Source organism: Hevea brasiliensis, unplaced genomic scaffold (assembly GCF_030052815.1).
Source record: "Hevea brasiliensis isolate MT/VB/25A 57/8 unplaced genomic scaffold, ASM3005281v1 Scaf1, whole genome shotgun sequence".
NCBI classification, from domain to species: Eukaryota; Viridiplantae; Streptophyta; class Magnoliopsida; order Malpighiales; family Euphorbiaceae; genus Hevea; species Hevea brasiliensis.
In genome coordinates, this window is record NW_026614585.1 from 7,695,221 (window position 1) to 7,703,778 (window position 8,558).

The 8,558-nt window shown below is 36.0% G+C and overlaps 1 non-coding gene across 1 annotated transcript; it reads left to right on the forward strand.

The window, feature by feature from the left end:
* Nucleotides 1-266: 266 nt before the first annotated feature.
* On the forward strand, nucleotides 267-373 carry LOC131176397 (small nucleolar RNA R71). Its single transcript, XR_009146489.1, has one exon. It is a non-coding gene; the product is annotated as a small nucleolar RNA R71 (small nucleolar RNA).
* Nucleotides 374-8,558: the final 8,185 nt, after the last annotated feature.

Here is an 8,558-nt window from a genome sequence, read left to right on the forward strand (position 1 = left end):
GCTTGCATCCTGTCAAGCCTCTTTGTGAGCTAATCAAATTGAGCATTTACATGCTTAGGGCATCCACTTCCACGACCCCTGCTGCTCTCCTTGTATTTCTCTTTTCATTTGACCACTCGTAGTTGTGATACGCAACCCTCTCCAGAAGTTCAAGTGCTTGTGCTACCGTTTTCTCCATTAGGTCACCTTCTGCAGCTGAATCTACTGCGCTCCTTGTGGAAGGCAACAACCCATTATAAAAATTCTGAACTAGGAGCCAATCCTCTATGCCATGGTGTGGACATTCCCTCTGCAGGTCTTTATAGCTCTCCCATGTGTCATAAAGTGATTCACCTTCCTTTTGTCTGAAGGTATTGAGTTTAACTCTCAACTTTGCAGTCTTTATAGGTGGGAAATACCTTGCTAGAAAAGCTTATGGGAGGTCTTCCCAAGTGGTGAATGTTCTAGCTGGTTGAGAAAGTAACCACTTCCTCGCTCTGTCTCAAAGGGAGAATGGAAATGCTCTGATTCTTATAACTTAATCAGAGACTCCATTCATCTTGAATGTATCACATAGGGCAAGGAAGCATTGGAGGTGATAATGTGGATCTTCCATTGGTGAACCCCCAAACTGGGTTTGTTGAATCATCTGAAGCCATGTTGGTTTCAGTTCAAAATTATTGGCTTCCACTGCAGGTCTCATAACATTGGGCTGGAATTCTTGTATAGATAGAGCTCTGTAGTCCCTCAAGAGTCTTGGCCTTTTGTTATTGTTGGCCATGATTGGAGTTTCTAGATTTTCTTGATCTTGTTTTTTGTGTCTCCTTTCTCTCCTGATGGCTTTTAGAGTTCTATTTATTTCGGGATCCAAGTCCAAAACTTCTTCCTCTGGCTTTGTTCTGGTCATGCACCAAACCAAATACCTGAGAGAAAATAAAAGAATTAATTAAGTAAATCTAAACAATAATAATAAATGCCTAAATCAGCTAAAGTGCCTATTGCCTAATATTGCTAAAAATAAATTCTCTAGTAACAGCGCAAAAACTTTTTTGCTGGTTTTACAACCACTGCAAGTGCACGGATCGCTAACAAGTAATAAAGTAATGAGTGAAGTATCATTCTCACGAGGAATTTAGTTAGCAAATACCATGCTACATAGCAATTCTGACTGTTTAGGCTACCGAATATAGATGAAAAGTGAGTTAAATCTGTTTTGGATGCTAAAAGTAAATTTTGAATTAAACTATTTATAAAAGTAATTCCAGAATTAAGATTTCACACTGCAATCTTACTATGAATTTTGATCTTGTCTATTTATTGGATTGAGAATCATTGCTTTGATGGAAATTAATCCTAAGATATCATAGGTCCTCTCTCAAGGCACCCAAGGTGTATTTTAATTAACCTAAACCCTACTTTCGTGGTAATTAAATTAATTAAAACCCTTTAAGATCTATGATTAATTATGGAACTCCACGAATAATTTCAGCCTATCTCTAGGTTAGATTTCCTAAGTTCAATATTCTGAATTTCTAACACTAACCTTACCTTTCAGTTCTTCAATTAGTATCTTTTATCATGTCTAGGTGGGTACCAACACATAGCATGCGTTAAGAACACAGAATATTAAATCAAAGGGGAGAACTCAGATCCAATAAATAAAAACTTAATATTGATCCATAATAATGATCACAAGTGCAACTCTCCTAATCCCAGAATAAAGAAATTACTCACTCCTTGTGAGTTTAACAAACATAGTGAAAATAAAATGAAAGAACATAAAAAGTCTGCTTAAAGAAATAGAAGAAAAGAACCGAAAAGAATCTGTAGCTTTGATCTTGTGAAACTTCAGCTGAGGGTTCCTCCTTGATGCAGATGCACTATTCTTCTAAACGACTGTGAAAATAGTGAAGGTGATCTTCCCCTTCTTTCTTTGCTTTTTGCTACTTCTATTTATATACAATGTCTAGGGTTAGATTTTCAGAGTCCTAATAGCATTAGAAGTCTCTTTTTTTCTGTCAAAAATTGGAACTGGAGCCAAATCAGGAAATTGACTGTCGTGTGATACATGGCTCATGTGTCACTACACAGCTCAGGGTCATGTAACTTATTGGTGCTTCAATTGTTGCATCTTGTATCGGGACAAAACTTTACATGAACCTCAGGTAGTTACACGGGCCTGATTACACGGCCCATGTATTTTTGTACTTCGGGTAAATCTTCAATCCTAGCTCGGCAGAGACTTACACGGGTCTTCATGTTTTACACGAGGCATGTTACACGGCCTGTGTACTTTAATTCTTCCTTAGCTCTTTGTTTTTCTCCTAGTAGTAAGCTACACGGGTCTTTGGCTTTGATTACATGACCCGTGTAAAGTGTATCAGCAACGCTTCTCTGTCCTTTGGTCTTTCCAAACTTTCGTCTTTACTCCTATGCCTTGGAAATTCTTCGAAACACCTGGAAACATACAGAAAACATAGAATTTAGAGTTTAGCAATGGAATTTACAAAAGTTGATGAAATCAATGATTATGCATTAGATTACTTATCTAAATGCTATGAAACACTATATAATTGTAGTTAAAAACATCTATATGATACATGTGTATCAGAGCACCCTAAGGTGATGTACTTGGCCAGATAAAACCCTTGTCCAAAAGCTCCTGCAGCTATTCTTTCAATTCTTTTAACTCCATTGGCTCTATCCTATAACTGTTCTTTTAGTTCTTTTAACTCTGTTGGTGCCATCCTGTAGAGTGGCACAGAATTGGAGTTTGTACCCAGCACAGTATCTATGCAAAATTTAATCTCCCTATCAGGTGGCAACCTAGGAAGCTCCTTAGGAAATACATCCATAAATTCCCTAACAACCGGTACATTTTCCACACTAACACCACTGTCTAACCTAACATACCATCTTTATCTTATCCCTTGCTTCTGTTGTATTTTGGAAGATACCTCTTATTAACAGATTCATCCATAGCTAGATTCAATCATACCTACTGCCATTACTCTGATCCTCGTACTTATCAGTGACTTATAACCACCTATACCTGTATCTTCCCATTCTACCCCCTATACTGTTCTGTCATTATTGCTTTACTATAACACTGAAGACATTCGCCTAACATCCATAATGAACCTTTAACTACCTTCTCACTATCTCAAAAGTCTAACCTAAAGCCTATGTGTCATTATCTATCATTCTTTTCTCTCATCACGCCTATTTGATCCATTGGATTGACTTTTATTCAATTTACTACTTACTAACTTCTTTTCTCTGTCTGATAAGATAATTCAAAACACCATCGCACACCTTCTAGCTTTTGCTCATTATTGTTATATTACTCACCTAACCTTCTCGATACTGTTAACAGGTTAAAGGAATCTTGCCCCATTGCTATCCACTTCACCTTAGGAATGGGGAGCAAGTAGAGGCTGATCTAATCCTATAACTTCAAGCTCCATATTCTGACGCCTAACACTGCCCCAACTATGACCTGCTCTGAGTCTTGCAATTTTAGTTTATATATGTTGGCAACTGTTCTCACAGATGTGGTCCTATCCTAGGCTCCTTAATTTTACTTTCAATTCACCTCGTTTACCTTGTCCACACTAACACTTTGACTACTATATTTCTTTGTGTTTTTTTTTTTTTACTATCTCGGTTGCGTCATCTACGCTTCTATGTTACTTAGAATTGATCCTCTGACCATGTTAATTAGTACCCACTAGTAACTTAACTTTTCACCCTTCAATGACTAAACCTTAAATATCCTGCACCCTTGTTGTAATGACTTTTCACCATTGTCTATTCTGATCCTGAAATTCATACCCTTAACGACATTGAGAAAGGGTTCTAGATTAGTTCCATCTTCCATTCTACTTAATCAGCCAAAACTTAAGGTACTAGGTACCCAATTCCCAACTCTAAGTTCAAAAGAACCACATCTGTCATGATTTGATCACTTATAACTCCTATAATTGAACTTGTATCCTCCCCAGGATACTCAAGCCAATAACTTTCTATCACACTATAGTCCCTTTTGGGACGTCATTCTGTAGGTCACTACACTAGTAGTAACCTTTTGTCTCTCTTAAAAAGACACTACCATATTCTGCAGCACAACTGATTGTAAGAGAGGTAGTACATTTATCATATTGCCAGAATTACATAAGGCCTTCTACTCTCTGATCATACTGCAAATTTTTCTAAAAAGTTATTTCATAGGCTATGAACATTATTCATAACCTTGGATCTCCTTTAGGGAGTAAAGCCATACTCTACACCTCGCTGCTACACCAAGAAGATGCTACCTCAATAAACTCAAAGCAAAACATCCATCATAATGCCAAAATTATCCAAGATCCCATACAAGAAACTAGATGGTCCATTATACTGCAACCATACTAAAACTTTAAATCTCGTGGTAACTCAAGGTAACTCAAGCTATAACGTTGTGCTCAAGTTAGGATAACCAAGCCACTAACTCTAGTTATCGCCTAAAAGCAACAGCTGATACTCTATCCTAGGGGTTTTAAACCACAATTAGGAGTTTCCTAACTCCTCTATAAGAACAAAATTTTGTTATAGCGCAACTGTACCAAAAAAAAGCTATTTGCAAAACCTTATCATAAAAGACCATGGGGATGTACATAGCTCTACACAATAATCTCATGTCCGTATAGTAATATGTAGCTTAGAACACAAACAACAAGAGCACTTCATAGGTTACTATGGTACATCCCAATAAACTGTAATCTCTGAACCCTTGCACCTCCATAAAAATCATATGGAAAATTATCTTGATAGAACACTCAATTAATATCATAAACATGCCCTAACTAGGCAGTTCACAGTGGTACCCACACCCTCGCTTAAGGCAACTATACTATCATGACTCATTCTATGTACTCATGCCTTGCATTAATTAGACATGTCATGGCTTGCATTAATTAGACATGTCACATGGCCTTATACTGACTAATCACATCATCTCTTAGGGCACTTATCACTATCGCAAATATCAGCACATCCGCTAACTCCAATTATATCACTTTTAGTCCCATAAGAACCGATATATTGGACACACACTAAGAAATACTATCGAAAGAAACGCTTAAACTAGAAGTACAAAATTACAAAAAAGACAAAATAGGATCCTATTCTCCGTATGTAACAAACCCAAGATAATATTTCTCCTGAATCTAGAGCCTGAGCTTTGATACTAACTTTGTCACGACCCAAATTATGGGCCAAAATGGTACTAGGATTTGGATTAGTATAAGGCTCTCAAAACTCGTAGTAAGCCTAACGGTTCTAGCCCAACCATGAAGCCCATACTCTAAGTCTCAATTTAAGAAACTAACCGGACAGAGTCCGGCTATAACCTGGACTATCCAACAGGGAGTTCTTGACTCACTCAACCTGTAATCACAAAATATATCCATTTGGGGAGCTCAGCTCACCCTCATAATACTCAACACTGTAATTTAATTAAATGGGAGCTCAGATCCCTCATCTAAGATAAATACCCATTCCATATATCCATACACACATAAATATTAGGTTTACAATTTTAAAAATAAATAAATTATTACAGTCCCAAACAAATTAAAATGCTTCTAACACATGCAAAGTTCTAAATTTGTAATCAATACTATATAATACTGATATTTGCTGTTAATAGACCTGCGAGGAAGGAAGCAGGTTAATCACAAAAAAAATTCTTTTATATCCTGAAAAAAAAAAAGGGGTGAATAGGAGTGGGCATTCGACTCATAGAGTAAGATATTGATTTTAAATACAATTTTTATAACTATCTGGAGCTAATGATCCCTAAGGATGAAATGCAACATATATCAACACATTTAATCAAGTTCAAATAATATTCGCACTAAGAATAATTTGGAGTACTCACACACATGTGTGTCACATCAATCAAGTATATATATATATATATATATATATATATATATATATATATATATATATGGGAGCTGATCCCCTACACAATTCTCTTAATTCCAACCTATGCCAGCGAGATCAACTCAAGCCGGACTTTCTGTTAATAATCCAAAGCGGGGGGGGGGGGGGAGGGGGGGGTCAGCGAGATCAACTCAAAGCCATACTCACCCCGACTTATCGCAAAAAGGATCGGGCCTCAAGCAAGACTAGCTTAAGCCGATTTGCCTGTCCTATCCATATCTAGTGCCAAACCTCATGCACGCAGTTCCAAATTACTCTAAGGCGACACCCACATCAATTTCATCAAATAATAATGTAACACAAAGCGTGCCTATAATAGCCATATACATATAATTATAAGTGAACGCATGTGCATATTTTGTATGTATAATAATATTGAAATTATAAATAAAATCAATATCTACTCATAGTATACAGAGAATCACTGTGGCAGTTGAGTGGTGGAGGATGGCTGACCCTGATCACCTAAATAATTATATTATAAATTTATCAGCACTAACTCAAAATAAGACTTCAGAGAGTCAAAAGATATCCTAATTTATGCCGAAAATTTGATAGAGTTTCCCCTATACCTAGGACCTACCCAACTGGCAAAGTAGCTCGAATTACACTTCTAAAGTCATAAGTCAACTCAACAACATCACCTGGCCCCTCCTGGGCTCTCCAATTCAGACAAGTCTTACATAGTTCGACAATTCAATTATAAGGCTTAAAATTGATATTTTGCAAAAGTCATTCAAATTAGCTCTAAAAATTTTAAAATTTTTGCTCTGCGATCCTTAACAATGCTACAAGACTATTGCAAAAGGAATCATAATTTTCTAACTACCCACGAATATTTTATGAATTTTTTTTCTAAACTCTATAAAATTCGAGTTTACCTACGTCAAGTCTGACGCTTGGAACACGTTTGAAGCATCTAAAAATGGTGATGAGGACTGTAATTTCAACCTGTTTCCAGGGTGGCTCTGGCAGCTCGTCTGTCCGGCCTGAAAATGCAGATTCGAGTACCGGTGAAATTTTCGTGAAATGAAGGTACCTGCGCAAAGTCCACAATACTAAAAGTTAGAATATAATTTTTATTTAAAAAAATTCGAGATGTTACATTATTGGTAGTTATAAATGAGATTATAAATTTTGTGATTATTTGGTAAGGAATAGTGACACAATTTGTATTATGCATTAATTATGTATGCTATTTTTTAATTACCCTTAAAAAGCCTAATTAAGAGATATGGACAGAAGAGGAAGATGAAATAATTAATCAATCTATAACAGCATGGTTTGAGCACTAATGATGGGTCTACTTATTTAGTGTCTTAGTCTGGCGATAAAGCTAAACTTAAGAGACGCTATCATTACCATTATGACACCGATAATACAGCCTCTGATGAACAGTCCAATAATTAATTCATTTTCTCAATCGTTATTGTGTCCGGAGATAGACAAGATTGTGTGGCTCAACACATTTGAGAGGGAAATGCACATGGTGCAGATTCAAGAAACCTCAAATTCCATCTAAAACATATCACATCAGTTTGAGAATGTATGTAGCACAGTTGAAGATGATTTGATTACGTACAACATAAAAAAAAAAAATTGTCATAGTCTTATAAACTAATAGGAGAAAATGAAAAAAACAAGAAGAGGAGACTTAAAATAACGTGTAGAGGTTGAATATTGATATAGACCTAACATCTAATAAGGTTAAATGGCGAAAAAGATCTACGTAGCAAATATTAGTTTTAAGTAACATCAGCGTGTGTGGAATAATCTCCTCCTCAGCAATGTATATCTCTGTTGTACTTGAGGAACCATGTGCATGTGCGTGTGTTGTCACTAATTTTCTGGTGTTAGTAAATGGATTGCCATTGCCAGTAAGAAATCCATGGAGATGGAATACAAGAGAAAATCTGTATCATGATACGCAAATTTGCATGCTAAATTCAAAAAGGTATAAATTCCCTGGCGTGTGCCAGACGAATATCCTTCACACACAGTGTTTAGCTGCTTTCATTCCCACATGAAATCTAAGCTTTTTTTTTTTTTTCTAAGCTTCTTTCTTTCATTAGTTATTACCACAAAAGATTTCATTTTCAACCATTATATTAAAATTTTTCATCTACTTTAACGGTTGACGATGAAAAGCAAATCACTTATTTTCTCCTTTCAGAAAAGCAAAATATAAAATGACGATGATCACAACCACAAACTAATTGACATCTTTTTTTATTATTATTTTTTTGCCGTTAAGAAACTTGTAAATCCTTTAAAACCAGTTCCCACCATGTCATCATAGATCTCTTCCACTCGTCGCCCTACCAACATTTGATTCTTCACTACTTTCCCTATTAATTTATCTATACTGAGATATTTGATTCTATCCAAACCATCTTAATTGACCCTCTCAAAATATAAGACATTATAAAAATAAAAAGAAATAAAACCATTTAATGTTCAGTTTCATAGGCCTAGGACCAAAATTATAGTTGGCCTAGCCAGCACCCCAGCACCGCTCAATTGATCCTGTTCCTACGTTGTAGCAAACCATGGAAAACATAACAAAAAAATAAAATAGAAAAGCCAGCATG